The sequence below is a fragment of the Macaca thibetana genome, chromosome 20 (assembly GCF_024542745.1).
Source record: "Macaca thibetana thibetana isolate TM-01 chromosome 20, ASM2454274v1, whole genome shotgun sequence".
Classification (NCBI taxonomy): Eukaryota; Metazoa; Chordata; class Mammalia; order Primates; family Cercopithecidae; genus Macaca; species Macaca thibetana.
The window spans coordinates 61,546,261-61,560,095 of NC_065597.1; the positions used below are offsets into that span (position 1 = coordinate 61,546,261).

A 13,835-nucleotide genomic window follows, 5' to 3' on the forward strand; every position below is an offset into this window, starting at 1 on the left:
GGCCGGGACGAGACGGGCAGATCACTTGAGGTCAGGAGTTTGAGACCAGCCTGGCCAAAATGGTGAAACCTGTCTCTACTGAAAATACAAAAACTAGCCAGGCAAGGTGGCAGGTGCCTGTAATCCCAGCTACTCAGGAGGCTGAGGCAGAAGAATCATTTGAACCCAGTGAGCTGAGATTGTGCCATTGCACTCCAGCCTGGGCAACAGAGCGATACTCTGTCTCAAAACAGAAACACACAATTATAGTATTATTTGTTGATGTCAGCTAAAACCAGTTATTCACAATTGACACATGTTATTCTGAGAGCAACTACTACTTATAAAAAGTACCAATCATATAGGTATAGACTCATAATTTTAGCAGATATCAAACTTGCTTTCAGAATTTCTGTTTATCAAATTAGTAACAAAATTAACGTATAAGTCACAGCAGATATCTGCACCCTAGACGGAGACCATCCAAGGCCAGGAAGAACATGGCTTGAATGATACAGACAGCTTAACTGTCATGCCACACAGAAGTTAGGCAGAATGTGCTGGTGCTTATCCAGAACTGAGGAAGGGGTAAGGGACTCTGAAAACAGCGGACCAGACTCTTTTAATGATCAGAGAGGCATTTACGGTTGTGGGAGCAGGAATGCTTTATCAAGTTTTCCTGGGATCTTCATGGATTAAGCCTGGAGACCTTCTTCCTCCCTTTTCAGCCTCCATGCTCACCCTCCATGTTTGTATCTGCATGGAGGGAAAAAAGGCTTAGACCACTGAATGTCACTCAGCCTTGCACAGTTGTCTGACACACTGTGCTTGTGTTGACAAGATTTCATATCTGTAGCTGCAACCAAAGACTAGACACCGGCCTGGTACTGCTTTCCTGCGGCAGAGGCAGTCTGGCAATGGCCTCATGTGTCAAAACTGAATCCAAGAGCATTCTCTCCTGGTGACTTGTTGAGTGGATGAACCGTACTCTTGGGTTGACATCATAGCCTCCATCCTCTTAGTAAGTTGAGTAACATTCAGTATCTTCCATGGCCATCTTGCAAATAGTAGCATGCAAGAAAAGGATACACGTACAAACTATAGAATCCTCAGGGGAATAAATAGTTCAAAACACTGAGTGTGTACATCCTTTCAGAAACAAAGGACATAAGTAATAACGAGAAATAGACTTCACGTTACAATTGCTCACATTTGAACATTTTCAAAGAATATTAATTTTGAAAAAGGTAAAGGCTAAACAATCCAACACATGGTCCTAAGAAATCCTGAAGTTTAGAATCATGGTTTAAAATAGGGTATAAACCTGTTTCATTTTATCAGAAAGGGGGGGCAGATATAAAACAGCATATCTCATATAGGTAGCATTGTATTCTCTGGGCAAAACATTAACCCCAAGTTGAGAATTCTACAGTAGTTGTATATTTCCAGATGACAAAACTCACAAGAGGCAGGCAAAGCACCTTCATGGATGGAGGGAGATGAGGTTATACATCCATTTACTTCTGTACGTATCCCATCTTTCCTAACTAGCCTGGGTCCCAGGAATTTTTATTAAAAAAATCTTTTCACACATGATAAGAGCCAAATATGTCCATTACACAAAATATGGAAATAGAAAACAGTAGGATAAAAAACTAGAAAATCACCGATAATATCATCCAGAGACACACAACTAGAGTTACCACATATTTCCTGTCTTTTCTCTTAGCATAAATTTTGATTCTCTGCTTCTACATACTCCAATCACTCTGTAACTACAATGATAAATACTATTTTAGTGGCTACATAAAATATTCTGTTAGGTGGATATGGCATAGTTTACTAAATAGTCCCTGCTTATCACTTAGGTTGTTTCCAGTTTTTTAACTATAAAAAATGCTGTGGTGGAATTTTTGTGTAGAAATTCCTCATTTCAGTTATTCCCTTAATTTGAATTCTTAAAAGGAAGACTATTCCAATATAATCTATATAAAGCATGATCATAAGTAATGAGAGTAATTTCTTCAAGTATTAACTGTCATCTTTTGCAATTATAGTAGACATCTGTGAACATGGATACAGATGGCTATTTCATTTAGAGAAAAAAATTTAATTACTGAATTATGATCTTTTATCTCTTAGGGCTAACATTTACAGTTTCCTGTTACATTTCAATAAGGAGAAAAGGGCGTATAATTTTGACATTTTTACTTAATCCTTATTCCTTATCACAACACATAAAAACAATATTATGTCAATAGAGGTGCTGTGAATTTGCTCTACTTTTATGCAAGAAAAGTAAAAATTTGATTTTAATCCCAATTCCAAAAAAATGAAAGGTAGCTTATCCAATGATATACTGAAATGTCATTCCCAGCAATATGGTAGTTTAGATATATAGTATCTTAAGTGTTACAGCTCTTTTAGAATTTGTCTAGCAGGTTTTCCATAAAAAAAAAAAAGTATCTTCTTTTAGTTCCTTTCCCCTGCTTCTTAAATGGTTCAGAGTGCTTTTGAACAAAATTTTAAGATTCGTTTCCAATATAAAAAAGCTGTAAGGCCAAACTCGGTGGTTCATGCCTGTAATCCCAGTGTTTTGGGAGGCTGAAGAGGGAGGATGGCTCGAGACCAGGAGTTTGAGAACAGCCTGGGCAAACATAGTGAGACACTGTCTCTACCAAAAAATAAATAAATAAATAAATAAATAAAAATAAAAAAATTAGCTGGCATGGTAGCACACACCCGTAGTCCCAGCTACTTGGGAGGCTCTGAGGTAGGAGGATCACTTGAGCCCACGAGTTCGAGGCTACACAGTGAGCTATGATTGTACCACTGCACTCAAGCCTGGGCAATAGAGCAAGAACTCTGTCTCAAACACACACACACACAAAACAAAATCTTTAAAATACAGTAACTTCTTGATACTTATAAACCTAATTCAAAAATTTCACATGCTTTTGAACGAAGATATGTCTTTTCTCTTTTGATTCCATAAGTAGAATGTTGAATTTTTTTTTTTTTGAAACAGAGTCTTCCACTGTCGCCCAGGCTGGAGTGCAGTGGTGAGATCTCGACTCACTGCAACCTCTGCCTCCCGGGTTCAAGTGATTCTTTGCCTCAGCTTCCTGAGTAGCTGGGATTACAGGTGTGTACCACCATGCCCGGCTAATTTGTTGTATTTTTAGTAGATGGGGTTTTGCTATGTTGACCAGGCTGGTCTCAAACTCCTGGCCTCAAGTGTTCCATACGCCTTGGCCTCCCAAAGTGTGAAATGTTTTCTTAATACGATGAAATTAAAGTGTCTTTTACCCTTAAAGGAAACAACACATTGTATGCAGCATATTAATAACAAAGAGCAGCTTAGTTTGAGTTGAGCAAGCCGAAGCAAAGCATGGCTGTGGCCCTGAGTTTTCAGTGGGACATCGAGGATTGCATGTTATCAAAACAAAGCAGAAATGACACTTTCTGGGAAGCATAATGGCAGGCAGCCATGGTCTTGGAAATTCTTTATGAATAGCTGGATTTCAGTTATGGGGTATGAAGGAGGGTGGGAAAGGGGAGAGGGGAGAGGTGATGAGCCACTATCTGTGAGTTAGAGAGAAGCTCCAAAGTATATTACTTAATTACAGGACAATGGACAGAACAAACTTCAGGATCATGAGGAGTAAAAAAAAAAAAACAAAAAACACACCTGAGCAGTCAAGTGAGGGTTAGAAGAACCATCTCTGAAGATGGAAAACTAAAGAATACTCTAGAATTGACAATGTATTGACTCTGAAGTCAGTACTAGGTAATAAACAGATTCTAGTTTCAGTTGTTTATTTTTCAAACAGATGTCAGGGTAGTTAAGAGAATGAAGTGGTTGGACTTTGGCAAACATTTATTATGCATTGTTTAAACAGTATTAAGTGAAGGCCTGATCCTGTAAAAACAAGACAGTTTAGAAAAGCCAACTTCCTCATATTATCTTTTGAGCTTGGATACAGGAGGGATTAATTGGATTCCATTGAATAGTTGTTTCAGTGTTTCATCAGATAGCAGTGTAGTGGCCAAATGTAGAATTGCACTTGTTTAATCAGCTAAGGACTTGAAAACAATTATACTGAAAGGGCAAAAGACTGATGAACTACTTTTCCTGTCTCTTAAAAATAAATGTTTAAAATGGTGGTGGCTATTACTAATTATTACCACTACTGTTACATTAGACGCTTGGTGAAAATAATACTTTTTTCTCCAAATATAAAACCATAAGGCTTAAAAAATTTTAGTTCCACAAAGATCCACACACTTATAGTTCTCTGTTGTGAATAGTTTATTTTGCAGTCAAAGGGGAGAAAGTCAAATCATGAAGGGTCTCCTTCTGAGCCCGGGACTCAAACAGAACACGATGTGTACTGCTAGTATCTTCATTTAAGAATCCCTGTTTTATAATACATTTTACTTTTATTTGTTAAAATAAAGTATATATGCACATAAAAGAGATTCTAAAAAGCAAAGTGAAAGTTAATCCATACTACTTCAGACCTCCAGTCCTTCTCCCCAGAGGTAACCGCTGTTAGATTTCTATGGCTCCAGAAGATGTTTTGTGAACTGTCCACCAATGTTATATATAAAATGTGCAAAGGAAGTGTATGTGTCAGATAATACTATTTATATAGTTTGGTAATTTGCTCAAAGAATATCATGGAATCCAGCTCTTTCTTAAAGGCTGTATCTAACATATGGATGTATTATTTATATACTTAAGGTACCAGATTTTTTGCTATTACAAATAATGGTATAATGAATATCCTCATTCATTGTGGGGGCATCCTTTGATGATATACCAATACATTAAATTTCTAATGATGGAACACACACTTAAAATTTTGATAGGGTCACTTTGCCTTCCAAATGGTTGTGCCAATCTGTAGTCCCATCTACAAGATAGTACCTTTTTATTTTTCCCCTTCCCCACAATGTATAACATTAAGTTTTAAGGTAAATTTAAATTCAGAAGCAAAGATTACCTCCTCTCACCTAAGGGTACTGGTGATATTATGTCAAATAATATAAATAACTAATAAGCAGTGAAGAACTAAGATATAAAAACAATTAGTGAGGACAATGGGGCTGGGTTTCTGACTCAATGGGAAATATTTACTGTGGTTGTCAAAAGCTCAGGGTAAGCTTTCTCTTGAAACCAAACATTTATTTCTAAATTTCACAGAATTTTCCGATGTTCCAGGATAGAAACTTTGAGCACAGGACTTATTTTTTTCTTCAACTCCATCATGGCTGAGAGATGTAAAGAATAGATTTTACATCTATTGTAAATACATTTAGAATAAATACATAGAATAGATACATTTAGAATAAAATCAACAGTGGATGGTAAGGGAGTGGATAGTGGGTTTGAAGGAGGAGGAGGTCACAAAGATGACCCTGGGTTTCAGGCTTAAGCACCTGGGTAGAGCACTTACTGAGATAAGGAATGCATGCTGGCTATTAGGAAGCGCAGTCTTGGGCATGTTTGAATAGCAAGTGGAGATGTCAAAATGGCAGTTGGCTACATGGGTCTGGATTTCAGAAGGTCTTGGCAGAGACTGGAATTTGGAAGTTGTTGCTTATGTAGTGTTTGAAGCCACAGGAGTTTGCTGAGGCAGAGAATATAAATAGAGAGGAAAAGAAAGCCCGGGGCTGAGCACTTAAGAAAGCCAACAAATAGAAGCCAGTTACAGGTCAGATAGGGAAGGAAGATCCAACAAAGAGGAAGGCAGAGGAAGCTGCCTAAAAAGGTGGAGGAACCAGGAGGGTGTGTGTGAATTTTTAAAGGAGGCATGATCAAGTGTGTCAACTGCTGCTGTTTTAATCCCTGGAGGAGCTACTTTTGTGAAGTGACGGATGTAAGTCAGGCTGGAGGAGGTCAGGGGTGAACGAGAGGCAAGAGTGTGAGTGCACCAAGTGTAAGCATGCTTTCAAGATGATGCCCAGGAAGAGCAAGGGAGAAAGTGAAAACTTGAGGGTGTGACACTAAGTTGGAAAATACTTGAGCAAGTTTATAATTGATGAAGAGCAAGAGAGAGGGAAGGGGAGAAGAAAGAAATGAGAATGAATACAAATGAGAGAATGAACAAGAGCGTAAGAGATAGCAGGTTTCTTGAAGGCAGCAGGAAGGGGACAGATGTACAAAGACATCCTTTATTAAGAGACACTTCCTCTATCGTAACAGGAGGGCAATGAGGATTGGCTACTGCTGCAGGAAGCTTTATAGCTTTGGTCTGGGACATCTAGGGAGTTCCCAGATGATGGCTTTTAACTTTTCAGAGAAGTTGAAAGAAAGGTCATCTGTTCCAAGTGAGATGGGCAAAGGGAAAGTTAATTTTGAGGCCAGTGAAGGAGGTCTGGAATAATCATGGTAGACTGTGAAGAGAAAGTCAAAAAGAGAAACATGGTTATGCATTACCGAATGCTCCAACTAGTAAAGGCAACAGCCAGGGGGAGAGAAATCAGGAAACTGCTCAGCAAGTTATTCACTGGCTCTAAATGGTATCATTTTTATCAGAGGAAAATACCACAAGGTACATAATTAGAACATTTAGCAGTTCTTTCTAAAGTCTTTCCTAAAGAAGTTCTTTTCTAAATTGAATATAATTTGAGTTTATAACAATTGCAGCCCAGCAATTCTACTCCTAGGTGAAATAAGAATTGGAAACAAGTACTCAAACAAGTACATGTACACACATGTCCATAGCAACTCTATTCACAATAGCCAAGAGGCAGAAACTGCCCAAATGTCATCAACAGATGAATGGATAAACAAATTGTGGCATATCCATACAATGGAATATTATTCAGTCATAAAAAGAAATTAAATACTCATACTACAATGTGGATGAAACTGAAAAACATTACAAGGAAAAAAAGCCAGATATAAAAGCTCACATATTGTATGAGTCCCCATTTACATGAAATATCCAGAATTGGTAAATTCAGAGACAGAGTGCAGATTGGTGGTTGCCAGGGATTGGGGGGAAGGGAGCATGAGAGCAACTGCTTAATCGCTAATTTTATGTTATGTGAATTTCACTTCAACAATTAAAAAAAGAAACAGTTAGCAGAACAGACATTATGAAACTAATTTCTCAATAATCACATCTCTTATTTCCTACCCACCCCTGGCTGGCCCCTCTCACCACCATAATTCCATTAACCACTGATAATGATTTCATCTTTTAACAATGTGGTAACTACAATAACTACATTATATATTCCCCATCACATTGCACTCCAGATATCTATATTTTGCCTCTATTTGCCCTACTAGACCTCATCCTTACATTTCTAGCACCTTCCACAATGCTCACCATATATATAAGTTTTAATAAACCTGTTTTACTCAAGTTTGCATGGTATACTTAGAGCATATAACTGAGTTGCTACTTTCTAAGAAAACAGAATACAATGTCACATTTAAGAATAAATTACCAAAATAATTTTCTATGGGCAAGTGATTATCATGGGGGCAAAACCAACACTGTTTGACTTCACTGTGGGGATCTGGAGTTTGGGGTTACTTTTGAATTGCTGATGATGGTAGGAACGAAGACAAAATGTAATTATGTTGTTCTGAAGGGTAAAAGACTAAAAAGGAGAGGCTATGAGCAAAAAAGTAAAGAAGGGCATGAAAAAGTGGTAGATTTCTCCACTTAGAATTAACGCGAAATTCAAGCTGCACTTAGAATTAATGCGAAATTCAAGCTGCATTAAAGAAGAGAAAGCACTGGCCGGGCGCAATGGCTCACGCCTACAATCCCAGCACTTTGGAAGGCTGAGGCAGGTGGATCACTTGAGGTCAGGAGTTCGAGACCAGTCTGGCCAATATGGTGAAACCGCTATTAAAAATACAAAAATCAGCCAGGCGTGGTGGCGCATGCTTGTAATCCCAGCTACTTGGGATGCTGAGGTGGAGGTGGGGTGGGGATCGCTTGAACCCGGGAGGCGGAGGTTGTAGTGAGCCGAGATCACGGCACTGCACTCCAGTCTAGGCAACAGAGTGAGACTCCATCTCAAAAAAAAAAAAAAAAAAAAGAAAAAAACAAAAAGAAGAGAAAGCACTAACGTACTCTCATGGATGATAAAAAGTAGTAACTGAATATCACAAATTTTGGGTTATATTTCAAGGGTGCTAATTTGCCAATTATAAAATAGGTGCTTCTTCAAAGAATTTAAAAAAGTGGAATGCAAACAGGCCAGAAATAAAATGGTGGTTTGTTCTGTAAAAGCTGTGCTAGCTGCACTGAGTAAGCAAACTTCCACCAGCACTTCCTGTCTGAAACAAAAGCAGAGCTCCACAGTGTGCACATAAATATCAACCCCAGACACTACAAAGAGCAAACAGCATTTTCATCAGGAATTTTGATATTATGACTATTTTCGGATGAAAAAGGGAGCAACAACATCAAGTTAACTGAAAAACTATTCAAATTAGTGTTTGAAAAAAGTTAGGCTCTAGACCAAGTGGTAATACTGCCTTTGATTTCAACATAAGAAAGTCTACTGCATTCTTATTAAGTACACAGAATTGGAAAAGAAGGGGAAGTGGCAGGTGGTATAGACCTGGGAATTCTAAACCACCATCCCTTGCCTGTAAGGAAGTCCCACAATCTAGAATGTAGCATCTATCTTCCCTTAGAAATTAAAGAGCAAAATTAAAGTAAAAACTAAAATGCTAACAGGACCGCCATTATTCCAGACTAATACACTTCAAGTTTCCTACAATAATCTGCAGCATGAGGTCAGGAAGACAATGTTTCAACACTCAGCTTTGGAAATTTACAGGAGCTTTGATAACTCTCTGGTTGGCTGCTGCTTCTGTTGCCATGGAAACAGACTGCTAAAAATGGGGCATGTTTCTTTAAACTCATCATACCTTCACACAAATTCCTTTCTCCTTTTTGTCAAAAGTTGGAATGAATTTAAAGTATGCTTCTCGTGATATGACAGTATGATGTCAAGCCAGGGGCCTGGTACAGAATGGCAGAGATAACATTAGCCTGCGACAGATATACATAAAGATATTACAAATATTTGCATTTAAAAATCTCATTTGGCTAAAAAGTAGTAGAAATAAAGTCCACAGTAGGATAAATGTTAAGTATAACACGAATAACAGGCACTTCAAAAGCAAAATCATCCACTTAATTGTCTGATCACCAACAATGCAGAGGTTAAAACAATACTTGATTTTCCAAACAATTCATTTTTAACCTATAAGATCATGTTGGTTCTATCCTTAAAGTTCTAAATTCCTTATCTATATGGTTCCCAAAGAAGATAATGTTTATTTTTCCTATTTTTGGGGCAATATAAAATTCTACACTCCACCATGGTTTAGAATTTCAGTGTGCAGCTATAGGTAGAGCTAGTGCTATAAGTTAAAGCTCTGCTTCTAAATCCCTCTATAATGGAAAAATGTACATTGTACAGAATGTTCTCACGTTTCTTAATACAAATTCGTAAGGTGGGCCCTCTGAATAAAAGAACAATTAACAACGAAACAGGGAAACAGTGGAATGTTGTTTACCTCCAATTTTTCCCAGAATAGTAAGCACACACTACTCTGTTGACGTCAGATGATCCAGACTCAGTATCTTGGTTTTTCTTGCCATTTTGTGGATTCAGGAATGGGGCTGATACAAACACACACTCAAATATATTTACATATACACATTTGTAGATATACCTGTGTATATATATACACACACGTGCAATTTGCCTAGCAAAACATAGGGACAACTAAGAACTGCCATAACGTGTGTGTTATCCTAATATCATAGCAACTGTGTGAGATGCTCCAGACAATGATGGACCAAGCAGCTATGCGCAGCATGGAGGATTGCCACATTATCCCTTGCCATGCACAAGAGTCAATTGTTTTGGTATTAGAATGTCATGTTTCATGACATGTTTCAATGTCAGTAGTATGTGGTGAAAAGTTCTGATGTTTGGATGTTTTTGGTGTTTAAACTCCAAGATAGACAGTCTCCTTGCTCTACTGTTTAGATTCAAATAAACGAGAAAAAGGGCAACTCTAGCAGATGATCATGCATGCTAGAATGCAGAGACTGGACACTTGCACCTCCTCAGAAATCGTATTCAGTTGGGAAATTGCCAGCCTGTGTACATTCACCTGCTTCAGCAGCCTAGAAATTGGTTTTACTTTGCCCCTCACTGGAAAGGATGGCCAAGTGGGTCAAACTGAGCTTTAATGTGGGCTCGTTGCTTGTCAGACTCCATCCTGGGAGCTTTATAGCTATCACCACATCTAATCCTCATAACAACCCCACATGGTGGGTACCAATACTGAGTTTTACAGAGGAATTAAGCATTTATCCAAGATCACACAGCTAGTGAGAAGCAGAGCCAGAATTAAGGGGGAAAATTTAGTCTTTCCACAAGATAATTTTCAAAAAAAAAAAAAGCAAAGCAAAGCATACAAAAAGAAATATTTCCTAATATGCTATTAAGTTTTGGCCACTGTACCAACTAACCTCATCAGTGCTTTTGTTCACACTATCTCTATTTTACAAGAAATCTTGTACCTTAACATTCCAATAGAAAAATTCTCACATCAGTAAGAGTTCACTGGTGTTATAGACTGAACTGTATCCCTCTCGAATTCCTACATGGAAGCCCTAACCCCCAATGTGACTGCATTTGGAAAAACGGCTTTTCACAGGTAAAGTTAAATGAGGTCATGAGGTTGGGACCCTGATCTGACAGGGTTAGTGTCTTCATGAGAAGAGACACCAGAGAGCTCACCTTCCCTCTTCCTCTCCCTGCGCATGCACAGCAAGAAGGCTACAAGCCAGGAAGAGACCCACTACCATTAACTGGTCCTACCAGGCTTCCTAGCCTCAGAACTGTGAGAAAAGTGACTTCTGCTGTTTAAGCCGTGTAGTCCATGGTATTTTGTTATTGCAGTATAAGCTGACTAATACAACTGGGAAGACACAAAGAAATGTTGAGATTCTCTTTGCCATTCTGATGCCTGCTAAAAAATCCTGATAAAGCTATCTTTAGGAAACAATGGAAAACCCAATGTTTCAAAGTTATCTATGTTTTTTCCTGAAAGTTTTTAATAAATTAAAGTGGTGTTATGATAGTACAGATGCTCCTTCACTTACGATGGGTTTAAGTCGAAAACTGTAAGTCAAAACGCATTTAATACTTTGATAAACCCATCATAAAGTCAAAAATCCTAAGTTGAATCACTGTAAGCAGGGACTATATCACCTTAATGAGGTGAGACTGACATGATGAAATAGTAATCAAGGCCTATCCTGATGCTGAATGTAGGTTTTAAAATGGTTTTAATGGTAATTTTGATGTGCTTTTTTCCTTTAGTTGATGGAATCAGGATAACCACAGCAGCCCTAGGAACACTTTCCTGATTATTCTATCCCAGGAAATAAACATCCTCCTGTGAAACAATATTTACCAAGTGAGCAGCAGATGTCATGGGCCGGCAGGTGCAAGCACAGTGGTGAACAAAATAGACTTAGTGCCATCCTCATAGATCTTACAGTCTAGAGGGGGAGAGGGATATTGAATAAAATAGTGATAGATACATACAAAGACTACAAGGATCTAAGTCAGTTTGAGGAGGGAGCAGTGGTACTGAAGGGCCTCTGTGAGAAGGCAACATCTGAAGTGAAACTGAAAGGGTGAGCTGCAAGTGCTCAGGCCAGGGGCTGGGGAGGGGAGGCATTCTAGAGAGAAGAGACATGAGGGAGAGGGAGTCCAGCGGCTTCTGGAAACATAGGCAGGGTCTTTTACCCCATGAATTTTTTATTTTATCCCAAGTACAATGGAAATCAATTACAAGATGTGAGCCAGTGACACAACGGAATAGGATTACATGATCATTCTTTTTTTTTGAGACAGGGTCTCACTCTTGCGCAGGTTGGAGTGCAGTGATGCTCCAACCATTGTATTATGACCATTGTAATACGATGATCACTCCTGACATTGGTGGAGGATGAAGGAATGAAAGGGGCCAGAATGTGTGTAGGGGGAGGGAAAGCCAGCGAGGCCGCGCTCTTTCTGCTGGAGTAAAGATGCCCGTAAATATGTCATCTGAGTAAAGGGGACCTGGACAGGGCTGTTGGCCGTGGTGATACAGTGCTGTGGACAGATGAATCATTTCTGAGGTAGAATTGGCAGCTTTGGCGGCAGGACTTGGTGACAGGTTCTGAGGAGGTCAAGGAAGGTGTCAAGAATTGCTCCCAACTAGGTTCCTGGCAGGAGCCACTGGGTGGACAGAGGTGCTGTTTATTGAGATGGGGAACCCTGGAAGAATGTTTGGTGGGAGGGAATAAAAGGCCCACTGGAAACATCAGGGAGGCAGATGGCTGTGCAGGTCTGCAGCACAAGAGAGGCCCAGCCCCCAATCTGTAATGCTTGCTCATTTGGACCAAAGTGTATACAGTTTTTTTCTGTTACCTCATGAATGTGTTTGTGTTTTAACTTCTATTATCATTTAGTTTCTCACTGTTTAGGCTATCAGCTCCCTGGATGCAGGGGCTTACAGAAGTTTAACATAACCGGCATTGTGCTTTGTGAAAGCACTCAAACTTTGCTAAATAAAATTATTTCTAATAAAAAATTACATAACTTCATCTCAATAGTATGCACCTTTTAAAAATATTGAATAGTATCTGTGAAGAGAGATCTTTCACTTTTTCTTCCCTGTTGTATAAGAACCGTATCTTGTATCTTTTCAAATTTACTTTTTGATGCAGAGGTCTTGTTCTGTCGCCCAGGCTGGAATGCAGTGGCGTGATCACAGCTCACTGCAGCCTCAAACTCTTGGGTTCAAGGGATTACTGCATCTCAGCTTCCTAAGTAGGTAAGCCCACAGGCATGAGCCACTACACCTGGCTAATTTTTTTTTTTTGTAGAGTTGGAGTTTTGCTATGTTGCCCAGGCTGGTCTTAAAACTCCTGGGCTCAAGTGATCCTCGTGCCTCAGACTCCCAAAAGTGCTGGGATTATAGGTGTGAGCCACCGTGCCTCACTCTTTTAAAAAACATTTAGTGGCAACTCACTTGTACAACACTTGCAATTAGTAGAATGTTGGCGGAAAATAAAGAAGACATTCCAAAAGAAATCAAAATAGATGTTGCAAAATTCATGTGCTTATAACACCTTCTATACGTTTTAACCATTTATTTTAATTGTTTATTTTATTTTTGAAGATGATTAGAAGCAGCAATCAGAAACGGAAGAGCAGCCCGAAGTGGCAGATGATTAAAAATCAAACAACAAATAACCATTTGAGTAATCTAGTAATGATCCAGCAATCATTCTGTACATGGACAACAATCTTACATACCTTAACAGTGCCTTCGGGGCACCATGGCATTACATTTGGGGTGAGCCATTAATTTATAATGGAACTATAAATTACATCTGAAGGTGATAATTCCAATTATTATATTCGGTTTAAGAAGGCAGAGGGGGTATAATATTCTTTAAATACTTATGCATAATAATAATGTGTCTATGAGATGCAGGACATTGGGGGATGAGGGGGAAAAATAGGCCAGACAAGAATTCTTTCCCTAAGAAATATTATGGGGCTAATAGCAAAGACAGTACAGATCTATATTACACGAGCATAAGGTGAAATACCATAGAATGGTACAGATACAGTTACTGGGAATACACAGGAGAGAAGAAATTATCATTAGCTGATGGGATCAAGTGCCTTTCTTTAAAAAATGGCACAGGAATTGGGTTTTAAGAGACAGGGCCTGCAAGGCTGGAGCGAGAGGAGCAAAGCACTGAGTAACGTTGTCCGGAGCTTTCTGT

General features: G+C 38.9%; 1 protein-coding gene and 1 pseudogene across 10 annotated transcripts in view; one reads left to right on the top strand and one right to left on the bottom strand.

Annotated features, from left to right (window-relative positions):
- Positions 1-13,835, bottom strand: part of MRTFB (myocardin related transcription factor B) — a 205,678-nt gene that overhangs the window by 62,513 nt on the left and 129,330 nt on the right. The window lies entirely within an intron of this gene.
- LOC126945119 (uncharacterized) lies at positions 2,387-2,430 on the top strand (annotated as a pseudogene).